The 21,336-nt window shown below is 47.9% G+C and overlaps 1 long non-coding RNA gene across 1 annotated transcript; it reads right to left on the reverse strand.

Moving 5' to 3' along the window:
- Window positions 1-5,836: 5,836 nt before the first annotated feature.
- Window positions 5,837-10,233, reverse strand: LOC117796951. The gene is made up of 3 exons (XR_004621721.1): window positions 10,135-10,233; window positions 6,632-6,861; window positions 5,837-6,539 (listed from the first exon to the last, which is right to left on the reverse strand). It is a non-coding gene; the product is annotated as an uncharacterized LOC117796951 (long non-coding RNA).
- Between the last annotated feature and the right edge of the window lie 11,103 nt (window positions 10,234-21,336).

Genomic DNA, 21,336 nt, shown 5'->3' on the forward strand with positions numbered 1-21,336 from the left:
TCATGCCTCCAGGGGAGGGGTCCGTGGAGAGGGCCACCTTGGCAGGAGCACGGCTACCAGCAGAGGGACACAGGCAGCCTGATCCCTCACTCGTTTCCTACCCCTCAGAGCGTCCCCTTGGAGAATCCATCAGAGGGCAGGAGGCCCATGTAGTCACTGCACACGGAGTTGGGGACCCCATCAGGGAGCCCAAGTAAAGTCATGGCATGGCCGTGTTGTGAGCTGTAGTACATCCTATCATTATGAATTCAAGTCACCAAAAGGCACTGCATACACATTTGAGGGCTCCTGAGAGGCCGCCACCCCTGAAATCAGCTCTTTTCGGTGTGTAGTCTTGCTATTTAACATTCACGGTTCTACAGAAGGCAGATAACCTGCCTGTCAGTCCGGTTCTGAAAACCATTTGTAGACGACGCAGGACGCTGCTTGTCATCTGGGTCTGATGGAGTGTCTGCATGAATCTGGATTCATGGTCTTTAGGAAATTTTTGTTTTGTGTGTGTTTAGTCTAAAAAAAATAATAGTGAGGTCTTACTCCAGACCAGTGCAATAAGAATCTCTGGGGCTGAGGCCTGGCATCAGTCTGAGTGAGTGTGCTTTATGTGTGTGCGCACATGAATACATGCGTGTGCGTGCATGCTCGCGTGTGCAGGGGAGTACTCCTTTTTAAATCTCAAAGGAACGATCTGTAACTTGTGGAGCCATCAGAGGCCACCTGGAGCAGAAGGAGGTCAGAAAAAGGGAGACCGTGCCCCATCTCTGCAGCCCTTCTCCTACACTGAGTCCGGGAAGACGACAGGGGCCACTCCAGAGCAAAGAGAGGAGACAGAGATAGCCGACCATGTGGGCACAAGTGGCCCAAAATCGCGGGCATGACCCTACTGACGGGCTGCCTGGCCGCCTGCAGGTGAGCCTGGGGACTCGCCCAGCGGGGACATTTCCAGTTTGCATTCATTGGGGTGTCCAGTCAGGACTGTGGCCTGGACCTGTGGGTGGATCCCAGCTCTCAGAGTGGGGAGATAATAGACTGGACACAGGACTGAAGTCCATCCCCTTAAACATAACATTCACGAGTTTTCTAAAGTGAGGTTATGCGCGTGATCTTTTGGGAGTCAGTGCATTTCAGCTGATGACTTTCCTGACGTCCCTGTGACGCAGCCACTGTTGTCATCTTATAACTAAGACGTCTTATAACTAAGGAAAGGGAGACGACCGAATTCATTCCCTTGGCCTGAGCTCCCATCTCGTGCCAGGGCCAGAACCAAGTCCAGAACATCCCAGGCCAGACCATGTCTTCCCCATCCTTAAGGATGCCCCCACTCCGGTCCTTGACCTGTGCCTATTACCTCACCTGGCAAGTGTGATTACAGGCCTGGGCCATGAGATGGGGAGAGTGTCCTGGGTTACCCAGCTGGGGCCAGTCTAGCTACAGGAGTCCCTGAAAGAGGAGAGCACTTCCAACAGAGGGAGGGATGTAAGGATGGAGGAGGGCGGGATGTGAGGAGGACCTGCGTGCTGGCTTTGGAGATGGAGGGAGGATGTCAGAGCCAAAGAGTGCAGGTGGCCTCTAGAAGCCAGAAGAGGCAGGGATTCTGATTCTCCCCAGAGCTCTCAAGAAGGCACACAGCCTGGGACACTGACTTTAGCCCATGGGACCCTAGAACAGGACGAGTTCCCTGGGATGTGATTCAGAAATATTTGTGGAATCAATGGTTTCAGCTGTGAGTCCCCATTAATCAGGCGATCCCAGCCCTCTGGCTACTAAGTCAGGTCCATGAAGGTATCATCATTTGGATCTGGAACGACAGAGAATGGGAGTCTCTGTCCAGTTGAGTAGACCCGTAATATGCATACTCATGAGCTCTCTCTCTGTCAGGTGGACCCACGATGCTGAGGAAGCTGATCTTCAAAGAAGACAAGAATCATGGGGAAAAGGACAGTCTTTTCAACCGATGGTGTTGAAATTGACCGAAGGCTTACATATAAGAACTCCCTCGAGTCAGCAACAACAAAAAAAGACCTAACAACTCAAAACTAAAAATGAGCAAAGGACTTGAACAGACATTTCTCCAAAGAAGATACACAAATGGCCAACAGACACATGAAAAGATGCTCAACGTCACTCATCATCAGGGACGTGCAGATCAAAACCGCAGTAAGATACCACATCATACCCATGAGGACGACTACTCTCAAAAAAACCCCTCAAAAACCAAAAAACAGAAAATAACAAGTGTTGGCAAAAATGTGGAGAAAAACAGAACTCTTGTGTGCTGTCGGTAGGAATGTAAAATGGCGCACGTGCTGTGGAAAACAGATTCCTCAAAAAATCAAACATAGAATTACCCTATGATCCAGCACTTCCACTAATGGGTATATTCCTCAAAGAATAGAAGGCAGGGTCTCAAACAGATGCTTGCACACCCATGTTCATAGCAGCACCCTTCACCACCGCCAAAAGGTGGAAGCAGACCACGTGTGCATCCATGGATGAATGGATGAACACCATGTGGTCCATCCGATCTGTGCAATGCTACTCATCCTTAAAACGGAAGGACATTCTGACACCTGCTTCGACGTGGATGGACCTTGAGAGCGTGATGCTGAGTGAGATATGCCAGTCACACAAGCACAAGCGTATATGGTCCCCACTCCCGTGAAGTGCCTAGAATGGTCAAATTTGTAGAGACTGAAAGTAGTCCCTGGGGGTCGGGGCAGGGCCGATGGACTGTTGTCACTTAGTGGCCATGGAGTGTCAGTGTGGGCAGATGAGAAAGTTCTGGAAACAGACGGTGGTGGTGGTGGTGGTGGCAGAACGTGAGGGTTCTTAATGCCACAGAACTGGACACTTAAAGTGGTAAAAATAGTACATTTTATGTCACGTACATGTTACTGCCACCACAAGAACAGAAAGAATGACAGGAAACCGCACAGAGAAGTTCAAGTCCGCTGATCCAGCTGCATCGTGGACCCTGGCTGTGTGAAACAGCCGCTCTCCTGTCGGTTTCTCTTGCTCACAACCAGCGTGATTCTAAGACACCCCTCCCCACTAAGATTATGGAGGAGGTGGTCCCATCTCACTGTCCAACCAAGACGATTATGGGTGAAAAATAAATGGATAGGTGGGCGACGGGACAGAAGGACCTCCATTCTTGCAGGCTTTCTGCACCGGCCGCCTGCGTCTGCCCGGCAGCAGCTGAAACGGTGCCCTCGCGCACGGGGAGACTGGGCAGGTGAGCCAAGGGCGTGTGGTAAGACATAACAAGCTCCCCAAATTCATCGGAGAGAAAAAACCGCTTTCCCTGGAAACCAGTTCCTGCGATGGTGTGGCGAGCGAGAGACCGAGCAAGGGAAAACACAGCACATCTGCAAGTTGGCGCTACCTGGACCCTTCTCAGTAACCATGGTAACTCCTGATATGTGGGTAAAAATGAAACAAAAAGGCATTAACTTTTAATGCCTGTGTAGCTAGTTTAATCAGTCTTTGCCTGAGCACCAGCCATTTTTACGAAAAAAAAAAAGGTAGGAAGGAAGGACTGAATCATAGAATTTTAATGAGGACATTATGAATTACCGCAAAAATTAGAAGCTGTGGGTAATTAAAACTGATATGTTCCAGCCTCAAAACTAACCAGTCATGTGGACTGTGAAGTTGACAAAAATGAAATGTTTTTAAGGAACTGACTCATCTAGAACATTCTGGAGGATGAGGACCCTGTACGTGAGAACACAAGCTGGAAGTTATGTATTACGTTAGAGTTACGATGCATCCTGGAGACGGTCTAAGTAATACTACGGACCCTAAAGTCGTTGAAACCGAAGAGACCCGGAAAACCACCAGCACCTCACTGCGCAAGGTCTCTGTCTCAGAAAACAGAATCAACAGGAAGCGGACGTGCTAGGAATATTCTTGTTCCTGATTGGGTGTTGGTTTCACCATCCTCCTTCATTGTACACATGCATTGAGTACTGTCTTTTGCATTTAAGAATTATTTTGTAATGAAATGTTATGTTAAAAAAAACAGTGGGTAGGAGAAGTCCGCCTGGGGCCTGGGTCTCAGGCCAGTCTGGAGAACGGAGAACACGCACGGCCACTCAGAGGAAACAAAACCTCCTTGTCGAAACACACAAGCCCTGGATTTTCTAATCCCAGGGGTCCAGGGTGGGCCTGAGAATACGCATTTCTAGCCGGTTCCAGGGGCCGCTGCTGCTCTGGGCCACCCGTGCAGACCCTCTGACTTCCACTCCGAAGGCAGTGTGTTTCTGTGAACCATGAAAATTCACTCCGTCTTCCTTTTGCTTCAATTTCTTCCCTTCATCTTCATTTTTGTTCTTGTTTTAAGTTTTACCTGACCCAGTTAACGGCTCAAATCTCTGGGAAACCCGGGAAGACCCTGTATTTTCCTTTGCTCCTGGGGTACTGGAGATGTTGCATCCGCACCACAATGAGAAATATAGGGAACATACCACAGTTGAACCGTCATTCCAGCCTCTGGACCCGTTCCCTGGATTCACCGGCCTCCCTGTGCCCCGCACTGCCCTGGCTCCCTCCGCCCTCCAGCCTTAGCCCTAAGGGAAAGCGGGACCGACCCAGGGCTCTAAAGCCACTTCTGGCAAGGCCAGCCGCACGCCGCCTTGTGGTTGCCGCCGGAATTGCAGAGGATCCGGTAAGGATACGCAAGGCTTTAGAAGGTCGGGCGGTGGGGATCTCTCCGTTCAAGGTCTCCCACGACAGTGTCCTCATCCTCCAGAATGTTCGGATTGAACATCTCTCAACAGTGGGAAACACCTTCTAATGAAGAGTAGTAGGCTTGCCCCGCATTCCTATAGAAGGACTACCTGATTTCTTGATTTCTTTAAGAACATGTGTTTTCTGTGGGTTAGTGTGGGCACGTGGGCAAGGTGATGTGCCCTGATATTCTCTGTGTGCCTTAGCGGTCCCGCAGACCCAAGCGAGGAGTGCAGACCAGATCGCCGCCCCATCAGGCTGCCCCGCTAGCTATCACCCCCCCACACACACACCGTGGTTTCCCAATGTATCTACAATAAAACCCAAGCACCTCTCCAAGCCCCACATCCCTGGGGACCTAGGTCCCGAGGTTGCCATGCTCTGCTCTGCCCTCCTCTCCCCACTGTCCCCTTTCTGCTGTGCAGTGGTCAGCGCTACGGCCACTCCCCAGTGGGGACTTTTCTGGGGACCTGCTCTAAGGGAATGCCCACCCACCCATCTATTGGGCACGTCAGCAGCCTGGGTCTCTAGCGACCCCTTACCTCTGCCTAGAATCACCCCCGCTCTTTCTGTGTTTGCCATCTGACCACCCAGCAGAATGGGATCTGATAGCTCCGTGGGAATAAGGCCCATGTTTGTCTCGCTCACAACGCTTCCCCTATGGCGGGCCCCTGGCATGAGTCATCGAGATGGCTACGGACATCCACAGACGAGAGAGCCTGGCACCCACGAGCCTCCCATGGGGGTGTAGGGTGACCTGTCGTCCAGCTTGCCCGGGGCTGTCCCTGTCAAAGCATCGAATGCTGCTATCCCGGGAGACCCATCCACCTGGTTATATAGTTATTTGGAATGATTGGGAAAATAAATGACATTCCAATACTTTTTGTATATATCAAATCTTCCTCCGAATAACAGAATTAAACTTGCAGATTATCCTTCACACTCTGAAGAGAACAAACAGCTGAATTAGCAGAATTAACCTACCTTAGCCTATCCATTTGTTTTCGTCTTCCCACTTAAAATACATATGCCACATATTGTTAAAAAACAGGATCACGTTGTGTTTCACAGGTAGTGTTTTTAATTTTAAATGTCATTGCAGAAATAAAGTGTTACAAACACTGCATGCGTGACTCATTGCTGGCAAGGCTTGAGACTTCCCACTTGAAGTCATTTCGGTTCCTAAAATAAGTTTATTCATGTGCTCCTTTTACATTACATCTTCCTGGGAGAAGAACTCAAAATATTGAGTTTTTCATGTTTTATTTTCAAAAGACATCTTCTCCGGTGTTTTGATTCCTCCTTGACATCAGAGGGGAGACTACTGTCCAGGGAAGTCATGCTGATGACGACACTGGCCCAGCTACAGGCGTCATTGAAGCCGGGAAGGGATTTGGCGGCCTGTTTACATCTATCAGAATGACTCACTGAAGGCACCACACATTTCAAAAGATCAATCTCACATCTCTATTTGGTGAATTCAGATGCAGCCACGTGCACTCTGAAACCACCCACGGTGTACCAAAGAGCTTGTGACTCCTCTCGTGTGGCTGAACGCATGTTAGGAGCCGGCCATGGTTTCTGACCATTGTTTGAATTGTCTTGTTGGTGCCACGGTGGGAGAGGGGGTGCTCAGGAACCGACGCACCCCAGGACTGAGCCTCAGAGCATGGCGAATTTCCCCAGAAGACATCTGTCCCAGCAAACTGCTATCCTTGTCATGCCCATGAGGACGCCCATTCCCGACCTTCTTGATGGGTCCTGAGGACGCAGAATTAAACACACACAAAGGGCTTCCCTGGCCTCATGTCCTGAAAAGCAGAGAGCAGACCATCAGCCCAGAAACGTCACATACGAAATCCGCACGCCAGTCCTCTCTGTGGGACCTGGGCTCCTGGTGTACCTGCAGAGGGCAGACCTCACGGTAGCCTGTCCTCGAGCCCACTTTGCTCTGGCAGACAGATGACGGGCTGCTTGGCAGGCGCGCGCGCGCTCTCTCTCTCTCTCTCTCTTGCACAAGGTCCCCCCGGCCGACCACAGACACGGAGCATGTTGCTCTGAGGCCCTTGCCGACACTCCCCACTTCGGCTGCGTCCTGGTGGGTGTTTTTAGAAGCCAGCCTTCACTGGACACCTGGAGAGAGTAAACCAAATGAAAGCCTCGGTGAGTTAGCAATAACCAATTTGTACCCATAACGACAGTATGGAATAAGGCCACACAAGATGGAATGATCTAGAGCATTGCGTGTTAAAACTCCAACATGGATGTAGGTAAAAGAACTGCCCAAGTGCAAATAAACTTTAAATTATATGTGATTTAAAATACTTTATAATGATTTCAGGCAGGGGTTAAGGGATGATCTTTATTGATGGTTTCTGCTTTGTCTTTTTCCAGAGGCATTTGGACTCTCTCTAAATGCTACGGTTTCCTGAAGAGCGCCACGAGCATTAACCGTATAACAGTGAAGCTTACCTGGGATGGGACCTAAGGGTGTGCACCTGCGCCCACACCCCTTGGATGGCAGGTCTCCCACTGGCGCTATCTGGGAAACGGGCGATGATCTTTGGGGGTTGCTCAGGGGACATGGCCATCCTCGCTACGTGCACCCCTTCCCCCAGGCTGCTCCGTACAACACTGTTGAGGAGCCCTCGCAGTACTCCACCCTTCCGGAAGGTTCTGGAACTGCAAAACTCCAAGGAACCAGCACGCTGATAGAAACTCAGAGCAAAGGAATCTGGACAGAGACAATAAGTAGCACGAAATTCTTGCAGTTCACCTCGGAAGAGTTTCTCCAACTGTCCTCCGAGCACACCGACTCTGCTCACTTGGGTTTCTACAGCAACTCCTGGTCACAAGCACAGACCGGGACAGAGGTGACCTCTTCTGTTACAGACAAATGACTCTGCCCATGGTCAGATGAAGCCAAACCAGGAGCAACTTAGCACCCACCACAAACCAGGCGATGTTTTGGCTCTGGGGAGACGAACATGAGTAAGACCCTGACCTTGCTTTGTGTTGTACACAAACTTCGTGAAGACCAACATGAAATGATTAACTTGAACGTAATGAAACCAAAGTGTCAGTTACGGCAGTTTGGCACAGGTGTCAAAGTCCACCTAACTTCAGCAAAAATGGCACTAGCTGGACTGGGATTGGGTGACTCACAAAATTATTTGTCAATCGGGGCCATCAGGCCTCAAAAGGGACAGAAACCGCAGCAACTCAAAGGTCTCCGTGATGCGATTCCCATGCTGTCACCCCTGGTGGCGGTCACGCCAACCGCCTCCCATCCCTGGGTGTGTCTATTCCAGATTCACATTTCTGCAAGGGAAGGTGTTTTGTTCTTGTTAGGTTTTTTTCTTCATCGCTAATGAAATCAAGACCACAAAGGCAAACGTGGTCCAGAGGATGAACTTTATTGCAAACACCCTCGGGCGAGGTTCCGCGACTCAGGAAAGAGCGTTGAGTCGGGGAAGTTGCGCCCAGGGCAGGGCAGCGAGAGTTTTTATTGGGCACCGTTGGGGGTGGGGGAAAGTCTGTCTTGGAGAGTCGTGGCAGGCTTTTATTGGGTACTGCTGGGGGTGAGGAAAGTCGGTAGGACGGGTTTCGGTTTCCCGCGTAGGTTTCGGTTTACTGGGGTTGACGTGGCTGCTGCAGGAGTTCTGGCGGGAGAGTCGACCATCTTGGGTGTCTTGGCCCCTTTTCTCGGCCAGCCCAACAGTTCTAACTTGGGTTGTGCAGCCCTGTGGTTGGGGGACGAAGCCCCATGGGCTGCAGCCCAGGAACCGCGTGGACGGAGAGCTGAGATGGTAGCGCCCGGAGCCCGTTCAGAACCGTCTTTCCACCCACGTGGCTTTGAACCTTCACATCATTCCTATATCATGTAGCAAAGTATTAACAGGGAGGAAGCTGGGCTCCCAGAGGAAAGTCACTCTGCCTGTTTCAAAGACTTGTCAATGGGCTGTAGATAGTAAGGAAATTTAATAATTTTTTTTTCTGCCTTTGTTTCCCACATCATGGGCAGTGTGCGTTTTGATTGCTTGGTTAAGGTGTTGTCCAGATTTTCTCTTTATCATTATGACTTTTCTCTTTTATAATTAATTATTTGTGTGGGTAACTGTCACACATCCTGCCAAACTATCAGAACAAGATGGAGACACTTCCTGCATGTGCTTCGGTGCACAGACACGACTTCCCTAAATATTGAAGAGCATCCGAGGTGGCGACATCATGGCTCTCCGCAGGTGCGTGACCGAGGTCTGCCGCTCACGGCCCCGGGATTGTTCAGTCTTACGTTTTTGATCCAGACTTCCCTTCCTGTTTGGCAGATTTCCTCCCTTCTCTGGAGAAGGCACAGGCATTTCCTGCATGGACTCGTCTCTGGACAAGCCTCCCTCTCCCCCCATGAAATTAACTTACTCTCTCCTCCCACTTAAAAATCTAAACCCACAGGGCAGTGCACTTGAGCTGTGAGCGCGTGATGCGGTGTGGAGTAGGGTCCATGAGCCAACAACCAAGAAAGAATTCTCGAGATGTTTTTTGGTGCAAAAAGGGTGTTTTTATTAAAGCACGGGGGACAGGGTCTGTGGGCAGAAAGCTGCCAGGGGTCATGAGCAGTGACTGATTACTTAAGATTTTCCATCCTGTGGAGGGGAGGGTGATGTGAGGTCTCCAGGAAATTGAGTCTATAGGTTTCCGGTGAGTGCTTTGTTCTTGTAAATCCTTAAGACAGTTGCAAACTGAGGGAGCTGTGATCGCTATCAGTTGGCCATTTGTTTTTCCCCTTTCCTTTGTTTTAGGGCCACCTGGAGGGTCTGAGGAATGTCACACATCTCCCACCTTGGGGGGGGCAGGTGTGGGGTGTCAGCTTGCACTTTGCCCTCAGCTCTCCTTCTGCTCCCTCACCAGTAGCAAAATCATTAAATGGAGTCTGCACGTCAACTTTCCAGCATTTGCGTTCTCCTAAAACTTGACGCTTTACCAGATACACCTCAGGTTTTTAGGACTCTGGGTGGAAAGTTGCGCCTCTGAGGGACGGTTTGTGTGGTGCACAGCGGAGGCAGCTGTGCCCCTGCTGTCAGCCTGGCGACCGCGCTCCTCCAGGAGGCACTGCCCCCTGGACTGAAACACGCGTGGCGGCTGGGGGGGGGGCTGCCCCCAACAGTCTAGTGAGCTTCAGACTGAGAAGAGCACACATCACTTGTAAAGGGAAGTAAATCTTCGTGATCGTCAGTGTTCACTTGACATCCATTAAGGGGGGGGAATCCCCACATTTTCATCACAATGTTACTTAAATACAGACAAACCCAGAATAAGGTTTATATCTCTTAAACGATTAAAAACAGAAGTATTAATTAGATAGAAACTAAACTAACTTCAGTTTAAATACAAACTAAACTGACTTACATTTAATGTGATGAGTGAGTTGCTTTGCTGAAACCGATGGTGACTGTGGACACAGATAACGGAAGACGAGCTCAAGGATGGGCTGTTTGGAGGCTGGCATCACTTGCCCGCATCACTGGGCTTTCTGATACTTCAACTGTGATGTTGTGATTTACAATAAAAAAGTATCTATTTGGTCTTCTCACCTAGTCCCGGCACCGAGCTCCTAAAATTCTTGGCATTCCCGAAGTGCGGAGAGTGTCAAGGCGTCTTTTGTTTTGTTAATGGACACTTTGGGGCGTGCCTCTGGGCCCCGGAGGGCGGGGGCTGGTTGCCGGGAGGACCAGCCGGAGAAGGCGGGGTTGGAATTTTCAGTCCCACCCCCTGACCTCTGGGGAGGGGAGAGGGATTGGAGGTTGGACCGCCAGGGTCCGTGATTTAATCAACCGCACCTGCAGCGAAGCCCCCTAAAAACCCTGAAGAACGCGTTTGGAGAGCTTCCGGGTTGGTGAATTCGCGGAGGTTCGGGGAGAGGAGTGAGGGAAGCCCCGCGCGCTTCCGTGTCGCTGGCCCTGTGCGTCTCTTCGGCCAGCTGCTCCTGAGTTGTGTCCTTCTAGGATAACTGGTGACCTAGTAAGTAACATGTTTTCCTGAGTTCTGGGAGATGCTCCAGCAAGTGAATGGAACCCGGGGTCTGTAGCCCGTCGGCCAGGAGCAAGGGGACGGGGGTGTGTGTGTGTGTGTGTGTGTGTGTGTGTGTGTTGTGATTTCCATCTTGAGCTGGTGGGGGCTGTGGGACCTCCAGCCCGTAGCTGGTTGCTCAGAAGCCGGGGTCACCACCGGGATCTGTGACTGGCTTGTGAAATGTGGGGCAGGGGGTGGTCTTGTAGGATCTGACTGTCCCCGGGTGCGTGGTGTCAGAACCGAGCTGAATTGTAGGACACCCAGCTGGCACGCCTCCCCGCACCTTCTTGCTGGAACCAGAGATCCTGAGCAAAGACACAGCTCTCTGGCTTTTCCTGACAACCACCCGCCTGCCCGTGGTCCACCCGCTGTGTTCACTTGGCGCAGTCTCACTCGTGGGGTTCTCACTGGCCACAGCAGTTCCCGAGCTGCCACGGAGAAGTCCTACAGATAATGCAGAATTAATCGATCACGGACCCGCCCCCCCCAAATGTGAGCAGTCTGGCGGGGAACCGGAGGACCCCCCAGAATGGTGGAACCTGATTTGAGAAGCACTGCTCTTTCGTAGCTGCTTCTGCTCACTCCTTGAAGTAACTTTCATAAGAAGGATTCCACAATCAGATATGTAATGAATAAAAATCTTTAGCAGAACCAATTTTTCACCAAAAATGAACAGAGAATGTTACGGTAAGGATAGTAACAACTTGATCAGGTAGCCAGACCTTCAGTCTATGGAGGGAGAAAATGTGTCTGGACCAGACGGGTAGAGAACTGAATTCATCACACTTCTCAGGTGATGGGGTAGTGTTCTCATGGGCCCATGTAAATCCCCTTTATTGCGTTGTCCACCACCCACCCTCTCTGTTCCCACTTGGTTCTTCCGAATAGGTACCCACGATCATGTGTTCCAGATAGAACCTGGGGATATGACTATAAATCACACTTGTAAAATACACAATGTTGTTTTCCGTATGTTTTCTGTACTGAAAAAAATTCAGATTTTCATTTACATAAACGATATTGAGTTTTTATTCTATTCCATTTTTTAAAAAACTTTTTTGCTTAACGCTTTCTAGATCTCATTACGTGGGCACGGAGAGAGGCAGGTAGACACACATGTAGCTTTAGAAGCTTGAACCCTATGAAGGTGGGCAAGCTGCGTTCTGGGGTGTAGTGCACGTAGTGGGATTGCTGTGTCTTGGGGAATAGACATCCTTAATTTCACTGGATACTGCCAGCCTGCTTCCAGAAGGGAGGCTTACACTCAACTTATACTCTAACAGACCATGAGTGTTCCCATACCCTAATGTCCTTATGAACACATCCTAATATTGGACTTGTTGATTTTGGCCAATACGATCGGTATAAGGAAGCAGCTATGGTTGTTTTAATTTTTATTTCTCTGATTACAAATGAGTTTGGTCTTATCTTCATACACCGTTAGCCTTCCAGGTGTTTCCCTTCTGTGAAATGCCTGTTTACATCTTGGGCCAACTTTCTGTTGGATCTGTTATTTTTTTCTTATTGTTTTGTAGATGTTCTTAGTAAAATCTTGATATTAATTCTGCATTGGAATTGTATTGCAAATAACTTGTGTCAAGCACCTGATAAAGTTGATTGTAAACATATCTTGTCTTCCACTGGATATTGTGGTCCCATCTAGGTGTCTCTGTTGAACAGAATTAATCACTCTTGTAGTCAAAGCCATCAATTGCTTGCCTATAGTTACTGTTGCGTAAATATTCTGCCTCTTATGATCCCAAGGTCATAAAGACATCCTCCAACATTTTTATCTTTAGCCCCATAGTTTGATTTTTTTCACATTTTCTCCACACGTTGGAACAATTTTCTCAGTTGTGCACTTTCCCCCTGGATGTATGGTGCCATTCTTATCTTTCATCCACTCCCACGTACCTGGATCTCTTTTCTGCCCCATAGTTTTATTTGTTTTTCCCAGGTTCCCTTATCATTTCCAAAATTGACTTAGCTATTTGTGCATCTTTAATCCTCCATATGAATTTTAGAAAAAGTTTATCAACTTCCTTAAAAAACTCAGTAATTTTTATTGGGATTGCATTGAGTGCACACATTTACTTGGGGAGCACGGACACCTCCCAGTGTTACAAGGGCAGCCCCACAATCGTGGTTCTTCCCAAAGCTATAGATCGCCCATTTGTGTACATCGTCTGTTGTCTCCAGAAAGCTCTTGTGCATTCATTGTTAGGTTAGGCTTAGATACTTGGAGCACTACTTGCAACTTTTCCACATCATGTTACCCCAGGGAAATGATCCGCAGGTGGTGATAGTAGGTGTCGTTGTGCTATTTCTAATCTTAAAGGGGATGTGCTAAATTTACTCCATTACTGGGTGCCTCGGTGGCTCAGTCGGTTGAGCGTTGAGCATCTGCCTTTGGCTCGGGTCATGATCTCAGGGTCCTGGGATCGGGCTCCTTGCTCAGTGGGGAGTCTGCTTCTCCCTCTGCCTCTGCTGCTCCCCCTGCTTATGTTCTCATGCACTCTCTCTCTCTGACAAATAAATAAAATCTTTAAAAAAATAAAGTTACTCCATTAAATATGTATTTGCTGTAGGATTTTGGTACGTAGCTTCTGTCAGGTAAGAAAGTTGCCCTCTGTGCTGATAATTCTTTTTTTTTTAAAAGATTTTATTTATTCGACAGAGATAGAGACAGCCAGCGAGAGAGGGAACACAAGCAGGGGGAGTGGGAGAGGAAGAAGCAGCCTCCCAACGGAGGAGCCTGATGTGGGGCTCGATCCCAGAACGCCGGGATCACGCCCTGAGCCGAAGGCAGACGCTTAACCAAGGCAGATGCTTAACCGCTGTGCCAACCACAGGCGCCCCTCTGTGCTGATAATTCTTATTATAAATCAGGGCTCAACTTTATTGGATTTTTTTCTACATGTATTAACATGGCATTTCCTTTTCCTTTTGTCCATCATGTGTGAATTACATTGTTGGATTGGCTCACTGCCATTATACTCATTGCTGTTTTGTTTTTGAGACAAATTCTCCTTGATGCTGTTTTTTAAAAAAAATGTGAGGTTCACTCAGCTAAATTCACACCCACATTTAAAATGGAATGACTCTCATTTTGCTTTTATTATTCTCTTATTACCTTCTCTGATTCTGGTGTAGTGATTATGTGAGCCTTGTAAAATGAGTTAGACTGTTTTCCTTCTTTTCTCGGGTCTGGACCAACTTGTTTAAAGATCCATCTTGGTAGGTTTTCAAGTCAGTGTATAGTTCAGAATTGAGTCGTGTTCATGATTGAGCCCAACATCCTTCCAGTGCAATGGAGGTTGGAAAACTAAAAGCATTTCAGGGAGTTCATTGCAGCTGTGATGCTGTGTGTAGCTTAGTTTTCCCCGATCAGATTTACTGATGTGAGACGTGAGTCTAAAACAAAAAGGGGAGACTGTGAGTTGACTATCATTGCATAGTAAACTACCCCCACCCCCAAATTAGTGACTGAGAACAGTGATTTATTTTTTCTCATGATTCTGAGGGTTGGTTGGGCAGTTCCCTTCTTCATTTTTGTTGGTCTCACTCAGATGCTGTATTCAGTGCCTCAGGCAATGTTTGGCAGGGGCTGCCAATGGCTGGCTGGCTGGCTGGCTGGCTGTCTGGATGGGTGGCTGGCTGGATGGCTGGATGGGTGGCAGGCTGGCTGGATGGGTGGATGGGTGGCTGGCTGGCTGGCTGGATGGGTGGATGGGTGGCGGGCTGGCTGGATGGCTGGATGGGTGGCTGGCTGGCTGGCTGGGTGGCTGGCTGGCGGGCTGGCTGGCTGACTGGATGGATGGATGGGTGGCTGGGCCTCATCTAGTTCTCTCCTTGGCCTGTGGACCCGAGGATCCAGAGCAGCATTCCAAGACGGAGAAAGCAAAAACTGCAATGCCTCTTAAGAACTAGCCTGAGAAGTCCCATAATGTCCCTTTCACCACATTTTGCTTGTGAAAGCAAGTCACTAGACCAGACCAAGGGTGGAGAAGAGGACTCCACCTGTTGATGGGAGTACAGAGTCACATGGGAACCAAGGGCACGTGTACTGAGATGGGAGGTATTTCTGGATATAAGTTAAGCTTTACGATGTGGTATTGAAGCATCTAATTCCGCTATTGCACATGGTAGCAAGAACAAAGTGATTGTAGCAGACATTCTGGTGATGGGTTCTTAATCTCCGTCAACAGCCTAAATTTATCAACAGCTGCAAGGGTAAGTATCTTGATGTGTACTCACTTGCCTCTGGTCCTGTCTATTCCAGTCATGTTGGCCACTGAATTGTTAATAAGTCTTTTTGTAAGTCCTCAGTCAATGTACTAAGTTACTTGCTTTGCTTTATTTACAAAATATATTGAGAATTTCGTCCTAAATTTATTTCCAGTCCTTCAATCAACACTTTGTGCACGACGACCTGTTTTCTCCCTGAATCCGGTGCCTCTTTTGAGACGGCCATTGTCCATCTATCGTTGCTTCCTGGGTGCCATCTGGTTTCCCCCTGGAAGCTCCCAGAACTTTCCTCTGTCTTTGGTGTTTGTGAATTGCACTAGAACCTCACCATGGTTATATTTTCTTATCTCCATTATCCAGCACTCTACAAGCTCTCCCAACCTGAAATCTCTTATCTTTCCGTAAAACGTGGTGGTTGGGGAGGGGATTCACAGTCATTTTTTGTACTAGTATTTCTTCCTCCCTCCAGGCATGTTTTCTCTCCCTTTGGGAACTCTTGTCAACGGTAGTCATCACTTGCTCTGCCAGCCTCCATGCCTCTTTACTTCACGTCTGCCGTCCTTTGTCCCTTGCTGGTGTTTCCCAGGACTACTGCTCAGCCCTGTCTTCCAGCTCGCTGGCCTGTTCGTCCTTAGCATCCACAATGCTTTCAGTTTATCAAATTTTTTATTTGACTCATCCTGACGACTGTAGCTGCCAATACCTTTTCATCTCTTTCATGGCATTTACGACTTACATTCATAATTCAGAAAAGATCGAACATGTGTACAAAATAAAACAGTTTAAAATCTTTGATGCAGTACCGTGTCTATGAGAAACATTTAGCAAGCGAGGGGGGAAAGGCAGTGTCCTCGCACTGGTGACGGGCATCTGGGGCAGCAGCAGAGTTGCGGCCAGCACCATGCTGGGCTGGCTGCCACTTCCCAAGGGCCACTTGCCTGTTTCCTGCCACCTTATCTTGGCTTCTGCAAGCTCCTGCCACTGTGACTGTCTCTTTGTGAATCATGATCTCTGAGTAGATGGCAGAAAAACTCTCCAAGGGCCTGAGAGACAAAGCAAGCCATTTTAGGTTTTCCAAGTCAGCATGACTGTACGTAAACTTTGTTTAAACCCAGAGCCTGATTTATGGCCCGTCAAGCGTGCGTCGTCCATCTGCTTCGTGAATGAGGAGCCTCAAGGAAAATATCTTGTCCTTAGGAAATCTATCCATGCGCCTACTTGCCATGACGTTAAAACTTGTGATTCCTGCCCATGTGTTCATCTATAGTCTTTTTGAACTTTTACAAGAATGTACTTCTGACATGTTGATTTGTGGCTCGTTATGTAAAAAAGGATGTAACCCCATAAAAGCCGTTCATTCTCCAGAGCACTTTGGTCCCTGTGAAGATCGCATTTCCCAGACAGCTGTCCTAATCTGGGCCCAAAGATCACTGTTTTCTTCTTTTATTAGGGTGCTTTCTGGTCAGTTTGCGTCTTCAGAGTCCAGGAAAGTGTCTGTGCTATTCTTGGCCCTTTTCTCATCAAAGGAACTTATCCCTCAAATATGATTTTTTTTTTTTGCAAATAGACTGACATTATGATCAGTTTGGGGAGAATTGTATCTTAACTGTGTTAAGGCTTCCAGAGCATGCACAGTATATCTCTCTCCATTCATGCCTGTCTATGTCTCTTAAAAGTTTACAGTTTTGCTTATTAGGGCTTTGTGTATTTTTTCTTAGGCTTATCCCCAGTATGTGACATTCGGTGCTGATGTAATCATTCCTTTTTGCATACATTTTCTAGTTATTTGTTCCTGGTATGTCGGAATGCAATTGACTTGTACATTGATCTCATCACGCCCAGATGTAAAGATAATTGTATCAGTTGCAAATAGAGTTTTATTTCTTCCTTTCCAATTATTATGCCTTCAATTTCTTCTTTATTGTGCTGGCTCTGACTTCCAGCATATTGTTCAATATAATTGGAGATAATAGGAAATTTTAAAGAGAATACTTGTAATGTTTCTCCATAAGAATTAAATATTTTTTTATAGCTGTCTTGATGAGGTTAACAAACCTTCCTCCCACTCCTATCACAAAGAGTGCTATCCCCAGTGAGTGGTGGGTTTACAAAGTTTGTATTCTAGGAGAATGGTGAATTTATCAAATGTTTTTTTCTGCATGATGGAAAGGATCGTTTTTTTCTACTTTATGCTGTTCATGTGGTGTATTACACTAACAGATTTTCTAACATGACACTATCTTTGCCTCTATAGGATGGCGTACCATCTTTTTTGAAAGCACAATGGGACACAGCTGGCCAGCATTTTACTTAGGGTGTTTGCATGTTACCTGTGTGCATGAAAGGGGCATTCCTTTCCTTTCTCATATTGTCTATGTTCTTTTTTTTTTTTAATTTTATTTATTTAATTGACAGAGAGACAGCCAGCGAGAGAGGGAACACAAGCAGGGGGAGTGGGAGAGGAAGAAGCCAGGCTCCTAGTGGAAGAGTGATGTGGGGCTCGATCCCATAACGCCAGGATCACGCCCTGAGCCGAAGGCAGACGCTTAACGACTGCGCCACCCAGGCGCCCCATGTTCGGTTTTTGAATCAGTGTTATTCTTGCCTAATAAACTCTTCTGTTCTTGGTAGGAGTCTTCTGCAAGGCTGTTTGAGTCTAGTGTTTTCTTTAGAACTTTTAATTTCTGCTTCGATGTAATGGATATAGGAATCTTCAGTCTTTCTTTGGCTTCCTGAGCCCGTATAAGAAGAAGACAGTAAAGGAGAAGCAGAAGGTAAAACAGAGACTGAGCAGAAAACATAATAAAATGGCAGACTTAGAGCCAAACATCAATAATTACAGTCAGTGTAAGAGGTCTTAAATACTAATGAAAAGATAAAGATGGGAAAATAGATAAAACTAATTTACCTAACTCCATGGTGTCTATAAGAAATTCACCTCAAATATAAAGATATAGGTGGGTTAAGGGTTGAAGGATGGAAAAAGCTGTGGAATACAACCCTAATGAAAAGAAAGCTACCATGGCTATGTTCCTATCAGGGAGAGCAGACTTCAGAGCAAAGAGAATTTCCGAGACAAGGAGAGACATTATGTAACAAAATGGTCTACTCGCCAAGAAGACGGCCTTCTTAGGTGCACCAAATTAACAGAGCTGCAAAATCCATGAAGGAACAATTGGCAGAACCACAAGGAGAAGCAGTCTGAGGACTGAGCCTAGTGGAGCTCCCACCTGAAGAACGAACAGGCACCAGGAAAGGCCAGTACAGATGGAAGGAGACCATCTCAAACATCCTTTCAACCAAACACTGATGGCATCATTCATGTTATTGGAGTCCCAAGAAGAGGGCAAGCTGTAGAATATTTTATAAAGTAAGGATGTACACGAGTCCCTAGTTCTGACCGTGATACATCCGTATTAAGTATACAAAAAAGTCTATGTGGATGATGCACTATTGTGGTTAAATCTGATACGGTATTGTTGAGAAAGGAAGAAGCAGTCATTTATTTCTTTTAATAAATATTTTTTATTTCTGTAATTTTCAAACATAAATGGAATAAAATGTACTAGGAAGGGTGCTAGGAGTTTGGTAGGAATTAAACGTCTAAATGAAGAATTACATATAGAAGCACACAAGCCCCGACCAGCATGGGTGCGGTCACTGAAAACGGTATACACAATCTGATCCTTCCTCATGCGTAGTTATCAGCACCACATCAAGAGGATGGTGGAGAGTAAGCATTTGCGGCTCTCACTCGAGCTTTGTTCTGCATGCTGTTGGTTCTGAATGAGTTCATGACCTCGTGCCATATTAGTGGAGCAGAGAGAAACTCGTATTTTAAATGACATAGTCATACTTCTTACACAGGGAATGGACTGTCAGAAGTCTCTTTCGTTGACACAGTGAACAAATGGTTTTCATACAATACACCCATTCAGAATTGTAGCTTTTAGGCAGGAATTTTTGGTCAAGGAGGGCTTTGTAGCTGAGCTGCTTTTATCCACCCTGCCTTCTTCACAGGATTGATGTGGCGGCCCGGAAGGGACAATGAGAAAATGTTTCTGCCTAATTGTGAAGTGCGTCCTTGACAGGCAGTATTATCACTGGAACAGGAGAATCACTGCTGTCCCCGGGAGTAAGGCTCTCCTAGCACGCTGCTGTCTCCATGACTGAATATGGACCCAGTGCGGCTACTGTGCCAGTGGCCTCTTTTTGTCAGTGGGCTGCCAGCAGGGTAGAGCGGTTCCCCTCATCCTGTCGAGTGCCCTGTCTTTCTAACAGGGAGCCCCCGGGAAGGTGACTCCTCCCAGTTATTTCTGTCACCTCTCATCTGATCTTGCTGAGAACATCCATGGTCTCACATTCATCAAAATGACGAAATTGATCGGCAAGGAGCCTGAGAATCCCTTCCCAGGCTGGCCCAATTCACCCTTAGTTTCCTACGCTGTTTTTACAAATTATAACAAACTTAGTGCCTTAACTCAACATAAATTTATTATCTGACCGTTCCAGAGCTCAGAAGTCTGACGTATGTTTTGCCGGGCTTACGTCGCTGTGCTGTACAGCTAGCTGTGTTCCTTCTGGGAGCTTTGGGGGCAAACCCATCCATTCCCTTCCCAGAATCAAGGGACCTCCTGTGTTCATGCCACTCTGATTTCTGCTTCTGTCATAGCTCTTTCTCTGAACTTGCCTTCTTGAGTGCCCCTGTGATAACGCTGGACCCACCCTGCAATCCAGGATCATCTCCCCATCTCAGATCCTTAACTCTGTCACATCTGCCGAGTCCATTTTGCCAAGTAAGGTAACATATACCCAGGTTTCAGGGATCAGGACCTGGACATCTCTGGGGGCCGTTTTTCGCTCCATGAGACCGATCCTCCTGGATTCATTTCCCACAACTTTCCTTTCCAATCCACTGTATATCCCCAGCATATGCCAGGTTCCTTGTGCCTTCACAAACGCAGGTCCCTCTGTTGCAGGGTCAGTGATAGGGCACAGTAGTGGTGAAGACGCCTAACTCTGGAGTCGGACTCTTCAGGCTCAAGTCCGAGTCTACCACCTACTTGCTAACTAGACTGGGACAAATAGTTGTTGCTGTTGTTTTAACCTAGATCTAAATACCAGGTTACAAGGAAAAAAAGTAAATTACACCACAAGGAAGCATTACCCAAGTGCAGACTACAGAGTGTTCCACAGGCACCAAAGGCCTGGCTTCTGGGAGAAATCCCTATTTTAAAGGGTGATGTGTCAGTGGGGAGGGGATCGTTTACAAGCTTGAAAGAGACAATAACCAAATTGGATGTGTAGGCCCAGATTTGGATGTGGATTTATCAACCGTCAAAAGGCATCTATGAGACAAGGAAATCTGAATCCAAACCAGCACACAGAGGAGCATGAGGGATTACCAGTGGAATAACGGCGTGGTGCTAAACACTTTTAACGTTTTTCTGGAGACGTACACCATAAATACAGCGATATACGCAAAAATATCCTTTCAAAGCAAAATGACACTGTATTTGGGATCTTTTTTTTTTTTTTTTAAAGATTTTATTTATTTATTTGACAGAGATAGAGACAGCCAGCGAGAGGGGGGACACAAGCAGGGGAGTGGGAGAGGAAGATGCAGGCTCATAGCAGAGGAGCCTGATGTGGGGCTCAATCCCATAACGCTGGGATCACGCCCTGAGCTGAAGGCAGACACTTAACCGCTGTGCCACCCAGGCGCCCCTGGGATCTCTTTAAAGATGTGCTGGGAAAAAAGGAAGGGGGAGTAGACGAAACAAGATGGCCAAAACGTTAACTGCTGAAGCTCAGGGATTGGTACCTGGGACGTGACACCATTCTACTTTTCCACTTGAAATTTACCTCAAAACGTCTCCGTAAAAACAAATCTCCCAGGAAGCTTTTCTTTTCCAGCCTCTGCCAGAAAGCCAGGGGTCCCACTTCCCACCTCCCGTAATGGTTATCCCATCTTCGCCGTCAGGGCATGTAACGCCGTCCAGTCACCCGCGCCGCCAAGCGGTTGCGGGGCCGGGCAGGTGGGCGGCGGCGGGCAGGTGCGGGGTCGGGACCAGAAGCCCAGCGGGGAGGGGGCTCCCGGCCCGCCTGCACCTGTTCCAGTGGCGACCTCCGCCTGTCCTAAAGGAACCCAGTTCCTGCACGTGGCACGCGCCGGCGGCGGAGCGCGGGGAAACACCGCGGGGGCGCTTCTGACCGTCACCGAAAGGCAGCCGGCTCACGGGTCGGTGTGCTTCTTCCTCCGACCAACTCAGGCTGCTCGACGTGGGATGC

The sequence above is a fragment of the Ailuropoda melanoleuca genome, chromosome 17 (assembly GCF_002007445.2).
Source record: "Ailuropoda melanoleuca isolate Jingjing chromosome 17, ASM200744v2, whole genome shotgun sequence".
Lineage (NCBI taxonomy): Eukaryota > Metazoa > Chordata > Mammalia > Carnivora > Ursidae > Ailuropoda > Ailuropoda melanoleuca.